Source organism: Schistocerca cancellata, chromosome 2 (genome assembly GCF_023864275.1).
Source record: "Schistocerca cancellata isolate TAMUIC-IGC-003103 chromosome 2, iqSchCanc2.1, whole genome shotgun sequence".
In the NCBI taxonomy this organism is placed as follows: domain Eukaryota; kingdom Metazoa; phylum Arthropoda; class Insecta; order Orthoptera; family Acrididae; genus Schistocerca; species Schistocerca cancellata.
Window position 1 is genome coordinate 434,130,951 of NC_064627.1, and position 11,618 is coordinate 434,142,568.

Below are 11,618 nucleotides of genomic sequence, written 5' to 3' on the forward strand. Positions count from 1 at the left end.
TGAGAAATCAGTACCTAGAACAACCACCTCTGGCCGTAATAATGGCCTTGATTCGCCTGGGCATTGAGTCAAACAGAGCTTGGATGGCGTGTACAGGTACAGCCGCCCATGCAGCTTCAACATGATACCACAGTTCATCAAGAATAGTGATTGGCGTATTGTGACAAGCCAGTTGCTCAGCCACCATTGACCAGACATTTTCAATTGGTGAGAGATCTGGAGAATGTGCTGGCCTGGGCAGCAGTCGAACATTTTCTGTATCCAGAAAGGCCCGTACAGGACCTGCAACATGCGGTTGTGCATTATCCTGCTGAAATGTAGGGTTTTGCAGGGATTGAATGAAGGGTAGAGCCACGGGTCGTAACACATCTGAAATGTAACATCCACTGTTCAAAGTGCCGTCAATGCCAACAAGAGGTGACAGAGACGGGAACAAGAGGTGACCGAGACGGGTAACCAATGGCACCCCATACCAGCACGCCGGGTGATACGCCAGTATGGTGATGATGAATACACGGTTCCAGTGTACATTCACCGCGATGTCGCCAAACATGGATGCGACCATCATGATGCTCTAAACAGAACCTGGATTCATCTGAAAAAATGACGTTTTGCCATTCGTGCACCCAAGTTTGTCATTGAGTACACCATCGCAGGCACTCCTGTCTGTGATGCAGCATCAAGAGTAACCGCAGCCATGGTCTCCGAGCTGATAGTCCATGCTGCTGAACTGTTCATGCAGATGGTTGTTGTCTTGCAAACGTCCCCATCTGTTGACTCAGGGATCGAGATGTGGCTGCACGATCCATTACAGCCATGCAGATAAGATGCCTGTCATCTCGACTGCTAGTGATATGAGGCTGTTGGGATCCAGCACGGCATTCCATATTACCCTCCTGAAATCACCGATTCCATATTCTGCTAATAGTCATTGGATCTCGACCAATACGAGCAGCAATGTCGCAATACAATAAACCGCAATCGCGATAGGCTCAATCCGACCTTTATCAAAGTCGGAAATGTGATGGTACGCATTTCTCCTCCTTACATGAGTCATCACAACAACGTTTCACCAGGCAACACCGGTCAACTGCTGTTTGTGTATGAGAAATCGGTTGGAAACTTATCTCATGTCAGCATGTTGTAGGTGTCACCACCGATGCCAACCTTGTGTGAATGCTCTGAAAAGCTAATCATTTGCATATCACAGCATGTTCTTCCTGTCAGTTAAATTTCACGTCTGTAGCAAATCATCTTCATGGTGTAGCTATTTTGATGGCCAGTAGTGTATTTGGGTGTCAGGAGTCTTCCCTGACTTCAGGCAAGAGGCAGTTTTGATTCCACTTTTAAAACCAAGGTAGCACTACACGTACCCAAGCAGTTATCATAGAGTTGCCCTCACTAGTTGTGTGGGGAAAAACCTTGGAGCAGATGGTCAACTATCACCTTGCTTGAATCTTAGAATTTAGGCAGCTTCTTTGTCACTACCAGAATGGGTACAGAAGATATCACCCAACTTTTGATAACCTCCTGCAAGCAGTTACACAATAGGCTTTCCCACACTGCTATCACTTCAGGGATATGTTTTTGACATGAAGATGGCCTACAATCCTACTTACAGGCATGTTTTCTGGCAGCTCCATGAATGATGATTTTGAGGATGTCTTCCCATCTTTATATGGTCCTTCCTCTCACCATACTATTTCAGATATCAAGTTACTGATGACCTCCATGCTCACTTTGAGCAGGAGAATGATATCCCTCAAAATACTGTTTCAAGTTTTAATTACTTTGCCATAGCTATTAATCATTTTATGTTCATAGTTAAGAGTTCTGTCCAGTGTTATTTGTTTGTTGACGACTTCTCTGTCTTTTTTTTTTTTTTTTTTTTTTTTTTCATCCTTGAGCCTTGCACCATCTTGTCAGTTACAACAGACTATTTGATGGGCAGGGAGGATCAGTTTTAATTTCTCGACTGAGGAGTCTGTGGGTGTTCTTTTTAACCAATCACGTTTTCCTTTAAACTTTCCTGAGTTGCAGATAGTGGACACTGTCCTTAATTTTGAAGACATGGTGAGATTTCTGGGTCTCATATTTGATTCGAACCTTATATGGTTACTACAAATTAGCAACCTGAAAAGACAGTCCCTAAAGCACTCAGTACTTTAAAATGTCTTAGCTCCCATTTTTGGGGAGCTGACTGAATTGTCCACTCCTGTTTTACAGGGCCTTTGTGCGATCTTTACTTGATTAAGAATGCACAGTATAAGAGCCTGCATGACCCTCTTATCACAGAATAAAATTGCACTACTTGCTCTTTTGTAAACTATCAATTGCTGAAAATATCAGTTCTATAATCTGAACAGTTCACAAAATAAGATGGTAGTTATGTTTAATGTGACTCACCCTGTGTATTGTGAACAGCATCAGGCCTTGGAAACTGGCTTTAAGAACACCAGATACCCTCTTTCCTTCTGGTGCTACCTCCTCATTAGGAATGAGAAACTGTTCTGTTCCCACAGAAGTTTTCTGTCTAATTGTGTATCCGTTCTGATATTCTATATGTATGCATGTATTTTGTTCGCCAATCTACTGTGTGGACCTGTATCAAATCATTTAGGGTCTTACTATTAACCCCTGCCCCCCAACAGATTTTTTAAAGACTCAAACTCCCATGTACAAAACTACTGCAGACGTCTGATTACTTAATGTGTTAAATATTTGACGTTAGGCATGTCAGTGAGAAAAAAAATTGTAAGGGTTTGAATTTATGTTTAAGGTTTGTTGGAAGTCAGTAAGTGCTGTCACAATCAGACACTGGATGAGTATAGTCCCTGTAATTTGTGCTCCATTTTAAGGAAAAGCAAGTTTTGGCAGCTTCTCAATGTTTATTGCATCACATCTCCTGAACTGTGTGTCCTACAGTAATACAATTTTGCATGTCCTTTCAGTGGTATTTGTAAACACTGCCTGCAAAATGACGCGAATAGAGATAGTAGTAATAAATTAAAATGCCTTGCCTGATGCTGAAGTTTTACAATGTGAACAGCAAAACTACAGTAAGCGATAAACTTTCTCCTTTCATTATTTCGTGTGAGGGTGACAATGAGGAAAAGTTTTTGGAAAGATTTGAAATTATGTGTAAATTTTGTTGGGAGGTCATTAAGTTACCTCATTCTCAAATGTAGGATATATATGTTCTGGGTATTTACAAACCATGAGTTACACTGTCTCAAGACATATCAGTTTCTGAGTGTAATACTTGTCTTGCTGTATTAAACCTTTGACATAAGATTATATCTGCTAATGAGTAGGTTATGACAGCATTTTAAATTTTTAAATTCAGACTGTAACTGGCCAAAAGACCTTCTTCTGAAACACACACACACACACACACACACACACACACACACACACACACACACACACACAAAAAAAAAAAAAAAAGCTGTCTCTTGCCACCGATGTGTGTGTGAGCTGTGTCTGCATGAAAGAAAAAAAAATTTACAAGCAGGGTGTCCCATTTATCTTGATCACTCTAAATAACTGTTTGTCCAGATGCAAATTACAAAGTGTTTCAAGCAAATTTTCTTTAGACGTCAGGGGGACATCAATCAGCATGATTACCTTCATTGTAGCTTTGTTTTTTTTACAAAGATATGCACAGCAGTATGACTTTTTTAAATTGTATTTTTTATTCGGTAATTCATTTCCACTCCTAAAGACCTATTCAAAAACATATCACAGTGTATCATTCACTGAAACACAACATTATTAATTACATAACACAACACTGACTTTGCGGCCGGGATCACAAACTCATCCACTTGCTGGAGTTGTCAGAAAACAAATGAAAACCAAATAAAAACATAACACAAAATTGAGTTTGACTCTCCTGTACCATTGCCCAGGAGTAGAATACTCAAAGTGGTGACCCTGGACAGCGATACACTGGTGCACTCGTTGAATGAGAGAATCATTTACTGCTTCCAGTGTTGCCTGCTGAAGAGAATTACAAGCAAGAACAAAACGTTCCTGCATGTCCTCTGGAGTTGTTGGAATATTGTGATAGATGTCTTTAATGCATCCCCAAAGAAAAAAGTCCAGAGGATTTAAATCAGGAGACCTAGCAGGTCAAGCAACTGTTCCTTCTTGACCAATCCATCTGGCAGGATACCTTCAGTTCAGAATGTGACGTGCACGTAAGGCATTATGTGCTGGACATCCATCGTGTTGATACCACATAAGTGTTCTGGCTCTTTGCGGCACTTCATCCAGAAGAGGAGCAAGTATTCGTTTGAGGAAGTTGGCATATGCTGTGCTGTTCAGACTACCATTGATGAAATAAGGGCCAATAATTGTAGTACCAAGCATCCCACACCAGACGTTAATGCTCCATTGACGCTGATGTTCCACCTGTCTAAGCCATTGTGGGTTGTTGCTGGACCAATAAAGCATGTTCCTTGTGTTTACCTGTCCTTTGTCTGAGAAGGAACATTCATTGGTAAATAGAACACTGGAGAAGCAGCTCAGGTTAACGAGGATTTGCTGTTGTGCCCACTGACAGAACTGTACACGATTCTGGAAATCATTCCCATGCAAATCTTGATGTAGGTGTACATGGTAAGGATGGAACTGGTGATGTGTAAGAGTATGATGTACACTGGTTTTAGGAATGCTAATCTCGTGTTCAAGCTGTCGTGTGCTCACTTGTGGATTCATAGCAACAGAAGCGAGAACAGTAATTTTGGAAGCTTTGTCTGTGCAAGTACTGTGACTATTGCGTTGTCATGGGTTGAAGCTTCTCATTTCCTGAAGTGTCGCAACAAGATGAGAAAACATCCATCAGGAAGGTGGGTTCTTGTCAGGATATCACTCTCTATACAGTTCCTCTGCCTGTGTAGCATTTCGTCTACATTCAACAACAACAACAATAAAAGAAACATTATGTCAATGCTGTTTGGAGGAAGGACAGCCTTTACTGTACACCTACCCTACACAACAGTATTTAAGAGGACTGAACTGCTGTCCTAAATGTACCCATACATAAGAAAACAGTATTGCAATTACTGTTCTGCTTACATTCCCCATAGATGAGTAGCATTTCTACCTTCTCTTTGTTGGTGTACATTCTACTCACACAACTCGTCAACTGACGATGGTTGATGGAATGATGGTTGTGCATTCTACTTAAGTTTACATTTGTCCTCTGTCAACGTCAGCACACGGATGTGTTCCATTACCCCGAGTACCTGCACCAAGCACTGGGAGTGTCAACGTCAATGTTGTGCTATGTAATTAATAGCATTGTGTTTCAGTGAATGGTACACTGTGATACATTTTTGAATAGGTCTTTAGGAGAGGAAATGAATTATCGAAAAAAAAAAAAAATACAGGGTGGCATTTAAAACAGTCATACCACTGTTCATATCTTTGTAAAAAAAACAATGCTACAACAAAGGCAATCATGCTGACAGATGTCCCCCTGACAGCTAAAGAACAATTGCTTGAAATATTTTGTAATTTGAATCTGGACAAACAGTTATTTAGGGTGGTCTTCATATACATCTGTGTATGTGTAGGTCCACGGTCAGTTTCATTTTGAAGAATGCCAGAAGTTGTATTGTGTATGACTAGTAGCAAGTGCGGCTAGAGCCATTTATCGTTAAATCTCAAAAGCATTTCAGAATTCACTGTGAAACTAATATGAGCTGCTGCTTCCTAGCTCAGATAATGGGTATGGTTTAGCTCCTGGTTATATGAGGAGGCAGCCTTACCTTTGAGGGAAGTATTGCTCTGCAAGCAGTGCCAGATGGCATTTAAAGGATCAACGTCCTAACAAAACTGAGGTTGTACAAGTCCTCAACCTTCACACAATCTATGGCTTTGATACAGCTCATTGCAAATTCATGGGTAATGGGGAAAATAAATTTTCATAGCTTTGCACAACTCATGGAGGGAGGACAACTCACTCTTCAAATTTGCAAAGGATCGTACCTAGCTAAGAAGTTAGTGTACATCACCTATAACAATGTCAGAAAAACATTGGTGTAAATTGTAAACAGCAGCTTTGTCTGTGTCATAGATAACAAGAAGCACCTTCACTGCATTAGGTGTGGTTCATGAGGTACAGTTGTAAAACAAGCCTTTCTATGATGGCATAATCTCACTAGCACTTTCCTGTATGAGAATATCGAATTGTACTACGAAGAGGCACAATATTCTTGGAAATGTTCATCAACTGAGTTTCAACAGTTGTCTTCCTGCTTTCTCGTGGTTCTCGTTACCTTAGCTTTTCTGGGTACAAAAGTGCTACTGGCTGGGCATGGGAATTGCACCCATCAAGGGTAATAGATGTAGCAATCTTTGCCACTGCAATTAAACAGTGAAATGTATATGATAAGATCAGTACTCAAGGACCTCACCTGTGTGACTGTATTTTTTATGTAATTTCTCAGGTTTTCTCACCACTATTGATTAATGGAGTGACTTTGAGCATTCTGCTGAGTTGTTACTCTCGTTTTATGCGCATCATTTGGACTATACAGCCCTGCTGTCTTCTTCAGGTGTTGCAAGTCTTGCTGTTATGTGTACTCACTGCCTGAACTCCAACCCGAGTGTTGAATTTTATGGAGAACCTGTTTATTTATTTACACGTCAAGTTCCATAGGACCAAATTGAGGAGCAAATCTCCAGGGTCATGGAATGGGTCAGTACATGAAATTAAGACTTAAAAGGAATAACAGATAAAAATAAATGTTTATGAATCCAAAAAAAAAAAAAAACAATCCATAAGTATCAGTAAATGCAATCAACAATACAACAAGAATCAGATCAATTTTTCAAGAAACTCCTCGACAGAATAGAAGGAGTGAACCATGAGGAAACTCTTCAGTTTTGATTTGAAAGCATGTGATTACTGATAAGATGTTTAAGTTTGAGTGGTAGCTTATTGAAAATGGATGCATCAGTATACTGCACACCTTTCTGAGCAAGAGTTAAGGAAATCCAATTCAAATGCAGGTCTGATTTCTGCCGAGTATTAACTGAGTGAAAGCTGCTTATTCTTGGAAATAAGCTAATATTATTAACAAGAAATGACAGTAAGGAATGTCCGCCCCCGGTAGCTGAGTGGTCAGCGTGACAGAATGTCAATCCTAAGGGCCCGGGTTCGATTCCCAGCTGGGTCGGAGATTTTCTCCGCTCAGAGACTGGGTGTTGTGTTGTCCTAATCACCATCATCTCATCCACATCAACGCGCAAGTCGCCAAAGAGGCGTCAAATCGAAAGACTTGCACCAGACGAACGGTCTACCCAACGGGAGGCCCTAGTCACACGACATTATTATTACAGTAAGGAATATTTATATTGAGATGCCAATGTCAAAATACCCAGACTCATGAACAGGGAGTGACAAGAGGTTCATGAACTTACACCACTTATTGCTCGAGCCACCCTTTCTGAGCCAAAAATATCCTTTTAGAATGAGAAGAGTTACCCCAAAATATAATACCATACGACGTAAGCGAATGAAAATAAGCAAAGTAGACTAACTTTCATGTTGAACAATCACTCACTTCAGATACTGTTCGAATAGTAAAAATGGCAGCATTAAGTCTCTGAACAAGATCCTGAAAGTGGGCTTTCCATGACAGCTTACTATCTATCTGAACACCTATAAATATGAAATGTTCAGTTTCACTAATCATATGCCCATCCTGTGAAATTAAAACATCACATTTTGTTGAATTGTGTGTTGGAAACTGTAAAAACTGAGTCTTACTGTGATTTAGTGTTAGTTTATTTTCTACAACCAATGAACTTAGGTCATGAACTGCACTATTTGAAACCAAGCCGGTGTTGTATACAACATCCTTTACTACCAAGCTACTGTCATCAGCTAACAAATATTTTAGAGTTACCCATAATACTAGAGGGCATATCATTTATATAAATAAGGAACAGGAGTGGCCCCAACACTGATCTCCGGGGCACCCCCCACTTGACTGTAGCCCACTCAGACCCCACATCATTCAGTGCTTCCTAAGGCCTTGTATGTGTGCCTTTACATATATCATTCTGTCCTATTTGATAAAAAAACTTGATATTCATTGCGAAGGCATATGGAATGTTCTAGAAGATCGTGCATTGTCATAATTATCGGTGGATTGTTGTCATTGATAAAATTATGTACATATACTAAATTAAGTAAGTAAACAAGAAATTGAAATAATAAGTCCTTACCAATAAATAACTAGAGACTACAGTGATGTTAGCATGAAAAATCAATGCTTCTAATTAACGAAATGGTAACCTAAAAATCCAGTAATAGAAAACATCTTTATCTTGAGAATAAGCTTCAAAGTTATTACCAAGCAATGTGTTTTCATTGTTATTTATACAATTAATAGTCTTTGTAATTACATTTCTAATTAATTCTCCAATTGTTTACATCTCACAGTTTTCCAATTTCAGAATTTGAGGCTTTATTTGTAATTTTCTCATATGCAGTCAGATAAAGCACAAGATTTGTAATGTCATTGAATATTAGTAACCAAATCCAAACTGTAATTAATCACATAACTAAAATAATACAAGAGAAATTATTGTAATTAAAGTTTGGAATGATTTTCTTATGGAAAACTTAAGATATTACTATAAAAGATTGTCATTGAATATTGTATTTTATACCTTATTTGGCTGTAGCATCAGTTTCTTTATGTTTTGTAAATTTTAATTGTAACATCAAAATTGTAAAAAATTAATAACGCTTTATTTTGGAAGTTATTGTTAAAATTATATATAAAGCAATGCAATGAGGCTGCAAGTTAGTTGTTGAGTTGTTGTTTTGTCAGTCAGTTTTGAAGTTACTTTTTGAAGTGAAAGAGATCAGTGAAGTCTGTCCGTGTTTCGTTTATGTGACGAGTGTGCAGTTCCGATGTCAATTAATGTGAATAAATTTTGTTAAGCATGATGATTTCACATTCATTCATCAATGGACCAGGCAGAAGAAACTTAAGTAACATTCAACATGAATCGTTACACCGTATTCCGTAATGGTCCAACTTCTGAAGCAATATTTTGTGATCAACACAATCAAATGCCTTTGTTAACCCAAAAAATATGCCTAGCGTTTGAAACCTTTTGTTTAACCCATCCAGACCTCAAATAGAAAAGAGAGTATAGGATTTTCAGTTGTTAAACGACTTCTAATGCCGAACTGTACATTTGATAGCAAATCGTGTGATATAAAATTATCAATTAGCCTTACATACACAGCCTTTTCAATAACTTAAGCAAACACTGATGGCATAGAAACAGGTCTAAAATTATCTACATTATCCCTTTCTCCCTTTTTATAAAGTGGTTTTACTACCGAGTACTTTAATCGCTCAGGAAACTGACCATTCCTAAAGGAAAAATTACAAATATGGCTAAATACAGGGCTAACATGTGCAGCACAGTACTTTAATATTCTGCTAGGCAGTCCAGCATAACCATGACTTAGTCTTTAGTGATTTAATTATTGACTCAATCTCCCTCTTGTCTGTATCACAGAGGAGTATTTCAGACATCAATCTCGGAAAGGCATTTGCTGAGAAAGTTATATGATTCCCTGTAGAAACTAAATATTTATTTAATTCACCAGCAATGTACAGAAAATGATTGTTAAATACTGTACATATATCTGATTTATTAGTAACAGAAATATTTTTACTGAGAACTGACTTTATATCGTCGACCTTGTGCTGCTGACCAGACACTTCCTTCACAACTGACCATATGGTTTCAATTTTATCCTGTGCATTAGCTATTCTATTTGCATACCACATACTCTTTGCCTTCCTAATAGCATTTTTAAGCACCTTACAATACTGTTTGTAATGGGCTACTGTAGCTTGATTGTGACTACTTCTGACATTTTGATATAATTCCCGCTTTGTTCTACATGATATGCTTATCCCACTAGTCAGCCGCCTGGGATGCCTATTTCTGCTAGTACCATGTTTAGAATGTTCTAATGGAAAGCAACTCTCAAAGAGCACGAGAAACGTGTTAAGGAAAGCAGTATATTTATCATCTATGTTATCAGCCCTATAAACATCCTGACAAGGTTTAAAAAACTCTCTATTGGTGTTGCATTAACTTTCCTAAATAGTTTGTAATTAAATGTGACATTTGTTTGAGTAATAAAGCCTTTCAGTGTTAAAATTTGTGCATCATGGTCTGAAAGGCCATTCATGCTTTTACTAACAGAATGCCCATCTAGTAATGAAGAATGAATAAAAATATTGTCTATGGCTGTGCTATTGTCTACGGCTGTGCTACTGTTCCCCTACACCCTAGTTGGAAAAAACGCAGTCTGCATCAGATCATATGAATTTATGAGATCTACAAACATCCTTTTTCTTGCACCATCATATACAAAATTTATATTGAAGTCACCACATATAACTAACTAGTTTCTGGTACTTCCTACAAAGTGAATCAAGAACCCTCTCTAGCTTGAACAGAAATGCTCTGAAGTCAGAGTTAGGGGACCTATAAAAAACAACAATTAGAAGTTTAGTTTCACTAAATACAACTGCCCCTGCACAACATTCAAATATCTGTTCAGTGCAGTGCCGCAATACGTCTATGGACTCAAAACAAATACTGTTTTGTTACGTACGTAGCCATTCCCCCACCCCACAAGGAACTCCTTGAAAAACAGACAGCTAATCTGTATCATGGTAAAGGAAACCTCTGAACTGTCAAATTATTTAAGTGGTGCTCTGATATACCAATAATTTTAGATTCAACATCTATAAGCAGTTCACTAACTTTATCTCTAATACCTCTTATATTTTGATGAAATATGCTAATTCCTTCTCTACTTGGAAACATTACATCCTCTGAAGGTGAGCCCTTAGTTAAATGGACTTCCTTTATGCAAATATACCTATCAGCTGACTTCAATCTAAAAAAGGTGCAGCTCTAACACCAACTACTACAGGAATTTTTCCATGTGTGATCCTATCACCATCACCATCACCACCACCACCAGCACCACCACCACCACCACCACCCACTACACTGTCACCTATAAGCTTTGCCAGCCTCCCCTTCCCATACCTATTGAAGTGCAGGCCATGCCTAGTGAAACCCGATCTACTGATTGACCCAACTGGCACCACCGAGATGAGACCCATGGCCTCTGCCATCAGCGCCCTCCCCAGCCACATGTTAACGCGCCTAACAGGCGTATTAAAATGAGGCTGATCATGATGTTGAAACAGTTGCACGAAGTGCACATTAGTGCCACCAGTTTGAGTAGCTATCTTTACCAGGTCACCACCTACATCACATTCCCCATCCCTATCAAGACTGTTCCCTGCTCCATCCACTATCATTACTTGATCCTCCTTTGTAAAATTCCTACGTAACTCCCCTATGCTGTCTGTCTGTAGTATCATATCTCAGAAACTTTATTTCTCTTCTTTTCTGGTTTTCTCGTAGTCTAAGATTCACTTCTATAAATGAGGGTCACCTAAGTTTATACAAGTACACACTGAGTGGCACTATTGGGATGTGAGGTCAGTGTTATTTTAAAATTTGTCATGCTGCTGTTGTTAAAA